This window comes from Mya arenaria, chromosome 15 (assembly GCF_026914265.1).
Source record: "Mya arenaria isolate MELC-2E11 chromosome 15, ASM2691426v1".
NCBI classification, from domain to species: domain Eukaryota; kingdom Metazoa; phylum Mollusca; class Bivalvia; order Myida; family Myidae; genus Mya; species Mya arenaria.
In genome coordinates, this window is record NC_069136.1 from 14,898,822 (window position 1) to 14,911,663 (window position 12,842).

At 33.2% G+C, this 12,842-nt stretch overlaps 1 pseudogene; it reads left to right on the forward strand.

Annotated features, from left to right (window-relative positions):
- The window catches only part of LOC128220630 (adhesion G protein-coupled receptor B2-like), a 35,469-nt pseudogene extending 23,047 nt beyond the window's left edge, over positions 1–12,422 (forward strand).
- The last annotated feature ends 420 nt before the right edge of the window (positions 12,423–12,842 follow it).

Genomic DNA, 12,842 nt, shown 5'->3' on the forward strand with positions numbered 1-12,842 from the left:
AGTACACTGCCTGCACATATATGTATATAACTAGTTGTATATCCATCTATACAATACATACATAACTTGTTAAGGCAGAATTGAAATAACGACGGATTATTTGACAGGGATTTTCATTAGCATTTCTGAGTAAAAGTATGTCTTTCAACGCTGCTCGTTATAAGAAAACGACATGAACGTTCTCAATATCGTGTCATTATGAAAGCTTTTACTTGCAGAGAAAAGAACCATTGGCCGATATAAAAAGTATATTTTAAATGTGTTTCAGTTTTTTTCGAAAGTTGACTAATCAATTAATAAATCATTGACGAAACCATATAAACTACAATACAGCTATGATTTTCATGTCAGAACGGTTTCACCGCGATCGTTGTTAACAAGCGGCTTCACTAAAGTTAAAACAGTTGAGTGTCTCTAGTCTCTTTACATCGTTAAAGCTGCCGTGCATGGCTTAGGACGTTTCTTGTCTCCCGATAATCAATATTGGAGTCAGAGGAAAGCTTGTTGCATTGGTATTAACTTGTCCTTTATTACACTGGTGGATATAATGTCATGACAATCAAATGGTATATTTAGTGTTGGATTTCGGTGAGAAATAGCTGGAAAATATGAACTCACAGGTATGTTTCATCGTCCTTTACATATGCTTGATACATATCATTTTTGCCTCTAGTAAGTTAATAATGAAACCTACATGATCAGGTACAATTGTCATTTGCTCGCGCATTTCAACGAGTTCAAGCTTGCTAGAATTTAAGGTAATTTGTTATCAGTGGCTAACTGGATAATTTAGCAGTCATAAAATTTAAAATGTTTATCATGGCAAGTGTGTGTGTTCATATTTGTCGAGTTAACCGCCAATGTACTTATTTGGTACAACGCAATTTTGACTTGGAATTTTGTATTGAAATTATTGTCATCTCGTTTACGAGTACGTCGCTGGGATATAAGTACGTGAAAAGATCCTTATTCAAAAAATATTTTAGTCATACTTCGCTTTTCCATGAGTGCCTTTAAAAATCATTATGCCCCTATTTTGTCGGTGGTTGCATGTTAAAAGTTGTACCTGTTCCCTGTTATTCAATGTTATTTTTCACTATACCTTGCGATTTAATGTGAACATGTACTAAGCTCATGTTTGGTAATTGTAAGTTTTGCCATTGTGATTTTATGTCAACGTAACATTGTACCAATACATTGTGATTCAATGTTGATATGCACATGTCATGTACTATTGATTTAATGTTAATACGAAACCTGTTCCTTGTTGTTTAATTTAAATGCGCTGTTTTGGCTTTAACACTCACGTCTGGTCATATTTGGATGTCCCATAGTGTAGAGACCAGCGGACCCCACTACTTCACATGTATTATTTGTTCATTTTACGTCTTCATAAATGGTTATATCATGTAAGCCTGAATTAATCCCAATGTGCTTAACGGAAACGGAATAAGAAAATGGCCATGGAAATGATAGAAGACTGTCGGTCAGTAGCGCTTGTAAGCTGTCTTGAGGTCAAAATGGTATCGGCTCGGGAAAGAATGATTTATACAATTTCCCTTGATCTTTGTCCATCATAATATTCATTCTGTAGTATTCTTTGATTATTTGCCAGTTAATTAAGCACATAATTATACACACTGTCTTAAGCGATTTAAGATTTGATAAGTAGAATCTATACTGCGACCGTCAGTTAAAGTTATATAGCGCATGCGCGGAGGACAAAGAGGCCGAAGATACCAAAATATGTAGACATGTCTTCATGATATTGAGCTACCGCAAATATTAACAACTTATCGACTATCATTGGATCGAAAATAAGTGCGAATTTAACATGTTTATGAAGAGTTTTGATTCTACATATTTAGGAATAAAATACACACATCTGTTTTGCTATGATTCAAATATTTAGTGAGTGAAACGCGTCAACGTCCTCCGTCACCGGCTTTATAATTGCAGGTTAAAGTTTTCAATAGTATATATTCAAAACAATCATGATGCGGCATCATGATTGTTTTGAATATATACTATTGAAAACTTTAACCTGCAATTATTAAGCCAGTGCCAGAGGACGTTGACGCGTTTCACTGCCGTATTCAATGATACTAATGGATATGTGTTTATTCATTTTCCTCCAACTTTTTAAAATTGTATTAAAAATTTTAACACATTTCAATGGGGTGGAAGCTTATATATAAACATGTACGATTTACATTACCGTTAAAATTTCTTATTGTCTATATCTTAAACATTCCTATCCCGAGGTGATGCAATGTTTACTAAAATGTCATGTAAGATTTAGTGTTGTCTGATGCTTTCGTGACAATGTAAAAATGTTGACAAATAAGGTTGTCGATTTCACAGCACAGAATCACTCAGCATTACTTATCTAAGCTTAAACTTCACTTTGATACATCATCTTTGTAGAAAGACTTGGTGAAAATGTTATGTCATAATACCTTATGTCTGACCCCTTCTTTGGGGTAATTTTTTCGCATCTTGTGAAGCAAACAATTGTATCATTTGACCATAACGGTTAATCTTTGATATGGCAGTACGAAAATTAAAATGAACTTTAAGAGTGTTTTTGACCGAATACGAAGTGTTATATAAATAAATAAACGTGTTAGTCGGCATAAGGTAAATTGTTTCTAGCTGAGTTTTGATGATTGAAATTTGATGAATATTCAAAATTGTACCATTATTCACATTCATATTTGTCAACAAAATAAAATAAAGATAGTTCTTCGTTATTTAATAAACAATCTTGAACGCGATTCACAATGAAAAACATGTTTATATCTGCAAAGGTGTGTTTACGTTTATGTTCACTGAATTCTGTATATCAAAATTGGCAACGCGAAATATGTTTCATATGTCAGTTTAGTATGTTAAGTAGTAAACCATAATACACATTTGTATCGCTGTGAAATACAAACTACTTGATAACGGATTGAGTATATATTGCAAAAGTCGTGTGTGTAAATGTTTAATACCCCCTGGAAGACACTTATCTTTTAGAAAATACTGAAGTATGACATAAAGGCGTTTACCTCTGTTAAAGCAATGTTGAGTCGAAACCTGTCTCTCAAGTATGTACATTTCATCAATAGCGCAAGACGATATTCGTTTTCCTTAAATTCGTGTGAGGTATTAAATTTGTTAATTGCTATGGTCTTCAACGCGAAGATCAATGTTGATAGTCGTATAAAATATACCCGGAAATGTTACTGTTTATAAATGCAGTTGGCTATATAAGTAATGTTTGTACAAGTAATTGACTTCCATCATTGTAACCTCCAGTCCGGAAATCGTTACCTCATCAAATCAAGGGCATGTTGAGACAGTATATCGACCGGTAAACAAATGGATAGACCGCCATCAATGCAAGTCACTTAACAGAAAACGGTCTGGTTCGATACGCCGAATAAATGTTATTTGCCAAGTGTGAGTTGTACATATTGCTACAACACGTAACCAGGTGTCTGTAACATCAACTATTATGTTGGTAAGAGTGTAACAAACCAAACTTATTTTGAAGCACCGGAAGTTACACTGAACAAAGTAAATACCTGTAGATTTTAAGGAAGTTACCTAGTATAATTGTTTTGAGCTAATTCTAAGTCTTAATTTGAAGATACAATGTTATAAGTCATAGTTAGGAAATACTAGCTTCAAATGAGGAGATACTATCTCATAATGGGGAGATACTTGTTTTAATTAGGAGATACTCATTCCTAAATAGGTGATAGTTTATCGTAGAAAGGAGGTGAGCTTGGAACCAAATATCTCGTTATAGGACCCCTGATAAAGCATTTAACATATCCTTAATGCGACTAAGTATTCATTGGTTAGGAGATAGTTTCTCTGATGAATATTATACCGGTAGATGTGGTATTAAAACGCTTATATACTAAAGGCGCACAATGTAGGTTGATTTTCTTTTATTTTAATACATTATCATGTTTTACACTTTTGCCGTTAATGATCAAAACATTAAAAAGCATAAGAATTGTGTACAGATAAATTAATTTTAATAATGTTATGGTAACTAATAGCTACGTGGCCACAAATTCTCCATTAAATGAAATGTTATAAAGAAACTTTTTTATTCGGTCATTATTTTTTTCTGCATATACTTTTCATTAATTTATAAGTTATTTTTCCAATGAAAAAGCAGGAGGTCATCAGGTTAACTGTTATTTTTATGGCAATTGATGGCTTGAGTATGAATAGTTAACCTATCGATACAAATTATAACAGCTTTTTCTAAGAATATGGATTGTTCTATCATCCACACATTAATGTACAATTGATTATCATCTATCTTTAAGGCAACAGCTTGCAAGATAATACCGTTTTTAATTGGTCTAACGATACAAGATTCTGTTTAAGATATCATTGAATTAAATATATCCTAAGCCTGTAACTATGGGCCTTTAATGGAAAGTAAATATTAAAAGTTCCTCTACCGACAATTGTTCAGTTGTCGTACAATCAATATGTCATGATTTAAAGCCACGTAAGCAATAATATTATTATGTGTATACATAAAAAAGAGATAAACCTTGCTAGAACGGATCTGTCGATTATTTTATGGCATGCTATAACCTCAACAAGCAATATACATTTCACTTTACCAGCAAAAAATACAAGTTCAATCAAGTATTTGAAGGCGCAAGGACGCTATGATGGCTCGATTGTGAATAAAAGCTGACTGCTCATAGCATCACGCTTGAATTCGTTTCCTGGTTAGAAACCAGTTATATTGTCTATTTTGAGTGACCTAGTGGGATCGAACCCACAACTTCTTGGATGAAAGACGTACACATTAAAACTACACCCCTCACATCCTCGAATTATTAAAACGAACAATTTCCTGGTAGGAAAAAACGATATCGGTTAAAGATATGCGGAAAAAATCAATTGACGTCCACGATCTGAAACGGTGAATGCATATTGTTTATTCAGACTTTATCCAACTTGACATGTCCTCGAATTCACTGGAATACAAATCAACTGGGGGAAACAAGCATAACCACACAGTTTCCCTACAGCTTGATCAGAATTAACAAGAACTTGCAAACAATCAGGAATAAAGTACAAAATAGCAGATCGACTGACCAAGAGATTTCAAGTACTCAACGACCAGATACAATCATGACATACAAACAAATGAATCAAGCCAGAGCAACAACACTAGCTCTTAGGCACGATAGGGTATATCGTAAACAACAATCTAAGGTAGCTCGCCTACGCAATGAGTATAAATAAAACTATGCCTTCATATAGTGTAATAATGAAAAAGGTTGACTGTATTATATCATACGTCTTATTTGTCCGATTCCTGTTACTCGTGTAAGGTATTTATAGTTTCGATTTCATTAAAGCATTTTTTTAGAATAATAGTGATTTCGATATATAATAAACTAGGAAAAGAAATTGTTTATAAAAGAAATGGTATGTCATTGACAATTGCGTCCCGTAGTGAAAATCGTAACCTCGTTAGCTGAAATCGTTTATCGACTGGAAATGTTTAAATAAGCTATCTGGCATTTATTTCCCTTCAAAGTGCATTTAAATGACCTGAAGTTACATATATTGGCGTACATTCAATCGTTTCAATAATCTTTTCTTGATTGTTGTTAATTAACAAAAAGTTAATTAGTCGCAACATTTATAAAGCAACATCAATATATAATTTAGTACACGTGATTGTCAAACCCTTCAGCATGAAAAGGATTATACGAACATGTTTATTTAGAAACTATGACACAGTGTCTGTTCTGAAATGAGGTTTCATGTCATTTTGGGACTAAGTACTGACACAGATAAACAAAATTGAGTTACTACGGTATGTGTGAAAACTATGACACAAGATACAGCCTTCATTGTCGAAACTTTTAAAGATTAGTTGTAACCATTTCATAGTTCAATGCAAGCGGAACTTGTATAATGCATGTAGAAGTACCATTTCCAGGATATTAGGATGGGTTTTCTTTTTTCTCAGGGTGGTTCATTTTTTTCTGATTTTTAGCAGTATCATATATTCATTTGAACCTCCTTATAAACATATTGTGTTAAAGCTAGGAAGCTTAGATTGCAATTTGTCATGATTGTGTTGCCTTCGTGATCAAATCATTGTTGCCAATTTATTCCACGGTATTGAATCCAATTTCATCCTCGTCGAAAGTAAATATAGTAAAGCCGTACTCCTATGATTACTGCCTTGGGAGAATGGGTGTTTTATAGATTTAATTTAAGAATGATATTGTTAGTTCCTTTGCAAATACGATGGTTTCAGACGAATCCAACTTTACAATACACTCATTTATTTACAACTCAAGACAGATTCAAAGTTGTATTAGCTCATGCAATTTGAACACTGGCAATTCACAATGACATACTAAATAGAATTATGAAATTAAAAGTAGTAAATACAAGCATGAAATAAATATAAAATCAGTTTTGCAACATTTTATCGTATGAACAAAAGTATGGACCACAACTATACGAGGCATATATTTAAACATGTTAATAACACGAAGGTGAGCATTTCCTCTATATATATAAATAGCAAAGGATAACTAAGTAACATTTTTATTCAATATTTTGTCGCTATCAATGGTCACCAAGTTCTTAAATTTAGTCATATTAGGCCAGTGCATACGATTCCTTGGTATATAATTTGTGAGTTTGTACCTGGATTAGTACGAGCATCAGGCTTTATTTCTATTATTGTTATGATCTTGGGATTAACTTAATACACATCGATGCGAAATATATTTAATGGTTATGACGGTATCGTTCTTGTAGCAATGTGATTTTGGAACTATCAAGTTCAATGTCTTATACCGCAGGTTTTTGCAACACTGAACAATAATAGTTCTTCAAACAGTACACCAAGCTATAAACAATACACTTTGAATTAAAAATCAGATACGCCAGCTACAAGAACATTCGTGCGTATGCAATGTACCAATGTACATTTAAAGCTAATATAAATAAAATGTCTTATTTGAGATGGTTCGTACAGTAGCTTTGATTTTTGTTTTAGTCACGATTTTATTGTAATTATATTTTCTATACTCTTACCTATGACAACCATGAACACCTAACGTCTTTGTGACCTTATGGAAGTTTTTCGCATGTTTTAAATTGTCCCTACAATCAATGTTCCTTGCAACTTGTTTTGTTAAACCTCAAAGATAAAAAAACAGATAAACCGAATCCTCAAACGCTTCACTAGTGACAGAAGTTAGCTAAATCAAATTGAATTAATTTGTTAACATTCAACATGTATACGTATCCAATTTAAAAATGAACTTTGAAATTGTCCTCTGAACACTTATTATATGCTCGCGATAATTTTTTGATTCTATGGAATTTAATTTTCTATATTTGTAAAAATGACAACAATGAAAACCACAGGTTGTGTGGCGTGTATAGTATATTTTCGGAATTTGTTAAATTGGTAAAATATTCGATTTGCCTTGCAATTAAAAGGTTTTTGTATTGTAAACTCAAACATAGAAAGATATATTAACCCAAATCCGATTACTGATATACATATCGATCCTGACAAACAACCTTAAATTGACTTAACCAGCGCAAAATAATTTCTTTGCATTGAAGTGTTTGCACTAGTAATGGAATAATGACTTAAAATGTTTAATGACTTGGAATTATTTATAAGAAAATTGGTCTTTGATATTGACAGAAGATTTTCAAATAAACTAAAAGAGCTAATAATGGTCCAGAAATATTCTTTTCTAGTTACAATGTATTCGTCTGTGATGTGGACAGAAGTTATAACTTTTGGAACACGATTCAATTAGTGAATATTAGTTTATATACGCGTTTAGGAAATTAGATGAAATTGACGTATGTTGTGCTATTTACTATCTTACATATATCAGATAAACGGCCTCAAGCTTATCTTTCTTAATGGTATTTCTTTAAGTATGTTTAATGCATGTACGTATTATTTTGTTTTATTCAAATTGCATATTTAACCAGCTAAGTATATAATATAAGCATTACTTAGAAACTAGGTGGCAGCAGTATTGAATGTTATTTTCCTGCAATAATGTTCACTTATTGTATTGATCAGAGCTGGTGCAAACTCATATATTGGAGTATACATATTAATAAATTAAAGTATATTTATTTATATAAAACTTTCAGCATCACTGACTGCAAGAACAAAAAAATGTGCTTCCAGTTTAAGTAACTTTAATTTATTATTTCTATGTCGTACCGTGTTAATACAATTACAAATCTTGTCATTTCAGGTGGGTGTTTGAACTATGAGGTACGGTCATGTTCTACAGATAGCATGCATTCTTTTTGAAGGTGAGAATCTTTTGAGCGATTTGTCAAACAGAAGAATTGGTAACATTAACTTCGCTTTGAACGTTTCAATCTGTAAGTAACCACATGGAAAGACAAGTCAAGTCATCATTGATTTATTGTTGGATGCCGTATGCACAACATACATAGAAACATAAGCTAAACATAGCTTTCCACTAACCGAGAATAGACAGTTTGGTCAATTATATTTTAAAACACATAGATCGGTCGATCATTTAAATTCAAAAGAAAAAGTAAGATCCTTATTAAACTACAATCTTTGAAGTTCGGTCCATAAGATCAGAAAACACTAAAATCCTGTTCCTTAGATCAATTCACAATTTTTGTATTCGAACTTCCTTAAATGATTGTGATATTAAGTAATGTCTGTGTCGTTGTAGTCCACCAAGCGGCGCCTTACGAAGAGGGGGAATGGACGGAGTGGTCCCAGTGGTCGGAATGTTCCGTCACGTGCGGATATGGCCTTTACAAGCGCCAGAAGACATGGCAGCCAAGTGTTCCTGACACCCGCGGAGGAGGCGATAATGATCCGTACACGTTCGAAGACATCTTGGAGTGTATAACTAGAGTATCATGCCCACGTGAGTGATAAAACAGTTACGATAGACAGAATATGTACACTTAACAGAACCCGTATACTGGATTAAATCATTTCATTGCGACGGATTTCTGTTATTATGATTACAAGATGTTTATATATATATATATATATATTTAATGGAAATCTTCATAACTTGAGCTATAAAATATCAAAATTAAATACGCATATTTTGACAGTAATCAAACAGAGTTTGTTCAATAATTTTGTCAACTATGAATACTCTGGTTTAGTTTCGATGTAGGTATCAGGTTGTTCAGTTTCACTACCATAACATTTAGCTGAAATCAGTGCATTTCCATTCCGTAGGTCATTTAATGAATGTACATTCATCATTGGATTTTTTTGTTCCTTTGATTCAACTTTAATAGGAGGTAAAATGACATTTTTTGTAATATTTCAAGCCAAAAACATTATCAGTTTTATTTGTTTCTGAATATGTTTCGAATATTTTCTCTCTACATTTCATACCTTTCCAAATTACATTAAATTTCCAATGGGTCACAAGGTATCAAATATTCACATAATTGTATATAGGATACCTTCAGTATGTTTATATTCACTTCATGAATATTTGTCTCTTTTAAATGTTGTTTACCACCGACCCAAGGTGATGGAGCATGGGGCTATTGGGGCGCCTGGAGCGAATGTTCCCGTATGTGTGATGGCTGGCACCACGACTAGGAAACGCGAGTGTGTCGCACCAACACCGGAAAATGGCGGAAAACCATGCGAGGGAAAGGACCACGCTAAAACAACGTGTAACGATTGGAAGTGTCCGAGTAAGAGTTTATTAGTTTACATATACTAGACTAATTCAGTTCCATTGTGAACGATGAATTATTTCTGTCAGTTGGAAGGAGTTATCACTACGAAATTGAAACTTATTTGTAGTCATGTTTCAAATTATCGGAATTAAATTGTTTTATTTTTGATATCCTATTAAAAATGTGCATCTGGTACACCAACAAACCTAGTTGAGAGACGAGCACCTATGACATTAAACTCGTCCACAAACTTGACTAGTTTTTTCATGTGTATGCATAAAATTCATTTTCTAATATATAAACTAAATGACAAAACTTATTTTTATTTTTTTAAATTCTATAGGTTTTTTATTGCAATGTAACAGTCTCATTTATAAGTATAACCTGGGAGGGTACCCACTATCACTGCTTAAAACGATATGAATCATTCCAAAAAAATACCTTTGGTACCACCATCCTTAATCATATCAAAATTGTATATGACGACCAACAATGACGCCAGACAGCGGATTTCAGTCTTGCCCGACTGTGTTGATAAACAGTCAAAAAGTTACAATATCACTTATACCTCAAAGTGTCCAACTACTTTGACGCCAAATATTTCAACCAGAAAGCGGAAAGGTAGCTTTAACACTATTACTACAATAGCAACATATCACAATTTTCTCTTGTACCTCCAGCCTTGCCCGACCACTTTGATGTCCGCCTATGTAACGAGACGACGTACATGTGCCTGAGCCAGAAGCAGTGTATCCCCGCGGCCAAACGCTGTGACAACGTGCTGCAGTGCCATGACGGTTCTGATGAGCACAAATGTGAATACTTCTACTGTGAGTTGAGACATGAAACATCACGATTTGTCAACTTTAAGCTTGATTGTTGTTTTGAACTGACATAGCGCTGATGGCATCCCCTTTGTTTTCCTTTGAATCTTACGACAACTTTTGATCATCCATATATTCTAAACCCGTGTTTATTAGTAATATTGTCGCGACCGACCAATACTCACATATTGATGCGATATAGGTCAAGGAAAGCTAAATATCTTAAGTCTGATCAGTTAACAAGTATTAAACCAGCCTTTTAACAAATGTTTGATCTTTTTTCAGTTTCCAGTGCAAATTTTGTGAGCATATCAGCCTTGATTTGGACGTGCCTGTCAATAGTTGTATTAGTAACAATGGGATCCTGATAGAAATACAAACGGAAGAAATGTGGCATTGAGTATTACATTGTGTTACTGTGTACCCAAAATATCACATGGAAACAAATGTTATTGAATCTCAGAGTCATCAGTCATTTTACCTTTAAATGAATTGTGGGCGTGGCTGTTATCACACATGTAAACACAAGAAATATATGTGCACACTGGATAAATAAAACACATTATACACAGAAATATAAGTCAAGGAGATATGCGTATGTGTTTGCATATAAACAAGAACCATATATCAACGCCCTTGCTAGACAATGAGTGTGTGCGATGGGGGTGGACATCGTGGTGTTTGATGATTAGCAGAACGCGTTTGAGGTAGGACTGTTTGAGCGTCGTTTGAATCGACATTTCGACTAGCATAAATGAACTGAATGCAATTATTACACTATGTATGTATACAATATATGTATTTGCTGACTAGTAATACATGAATGTAAATATTCCTTCGGAACCATATATTGACTGTGATATTACGAATAGGAAGGAAGTGGTATCTACACAACAGTGACCAAGACAATGCGAGTGATATACTGTGACAACACTTTGATGTTTCAATAGGAGATGCGTCATATTGCTATTAAACGGTGGTTTAATAATAGTTATAAAGCTATGAATGTACAATTGATGTTATAATACAATTAAATGTGATTCTGACTTATTTATTTAAGATTGTTACAATGCCCGTTGTCTATGTTCTACGTTATAAGATCATGTACATTGAAAAACAAGTTGCAAAGAAAGTTGAGACATATTTTATGTATTGTTTGTAAGTAAGCGTTTTGTGTAAAAGATCGGTAAACAACATTAAAATATTTTCGAACCGTAAATAAAATAAGTGGGTTGCTTGTTCTTTGCTATTTATTTAAATTGGAAAAACATCATCACAGTATCAGATATTCTGTCTATGGAAATGACTGTGATTTTCAACATGTTTGACACTTTTATATATGTGACGTTTTGGGACCATATCACATCATTGTATATTATATAATTGTTATACAGTCCTCTTTTCCGGTTATTCTAGATATATATTTTATGTACTTAATGGTGTGAATGTTTTGCCTTTCCTCTGGGAAACTGGCAGAAAAACAATAGAATAATCCTTTCACTCGTGATATTAATGGACACGCTGAGGCTGACGCGACATCCGGGAAAAATGCTTGGTCGGGTTTTCGTTTAAAAAAAAATTATGCGTGGAAATTTTCGTATCTTTTGGTGAACAAAACTTAGTAGAATTTGTCGTGATTAATTCATCAGGATGCGCCATGTCTCAAGTTGGGCAATGTTTTGATCGGTGCATTGCTATCATGCATGCTCCGTGTTAAAAAAATCTACATACATCTTATACGATGTTAAACGATTATCTTAAAGTTATTAATGTGTGTATTTGTTTCCAAATATGATAGAAAACGTTTGATATAACTCGTCTAGAGTGTAGTATATGTTAATGTTATGACCATGATATCATTATAAAATGACATAATAAACAAAACAAAGCTATTTTATTTTCGGGCTGTTGGTGATTTGTTATAATTATAAGAACCTATTAATATATAAAAACATATACGCACCTTTTTTCAATGCCATACTATTTAAGTGTACATATTCTGTCAATCCAACTGAAGAATACGGTCGTATTTGCTTACAGTAGGGCGTTTAAAATTAATAGTCAAATATTGTAGTTTTCAAAATTGATTTTATAACCAAGCCGATAATAAAAGTATGTAATGTGTTGTTTCAAGTATTTCTGTAAACCAGTATAACTGACAAAAAAAGAAAAGCCAAAGTGTGCTTCGAGATAAGCACAGGTTCATGTGTAAGAACGTTCTATGGTGGCTTGTAAAATAGTGCGTGTGTCTGTAAATTTAATTAATCGAAATATGATAGA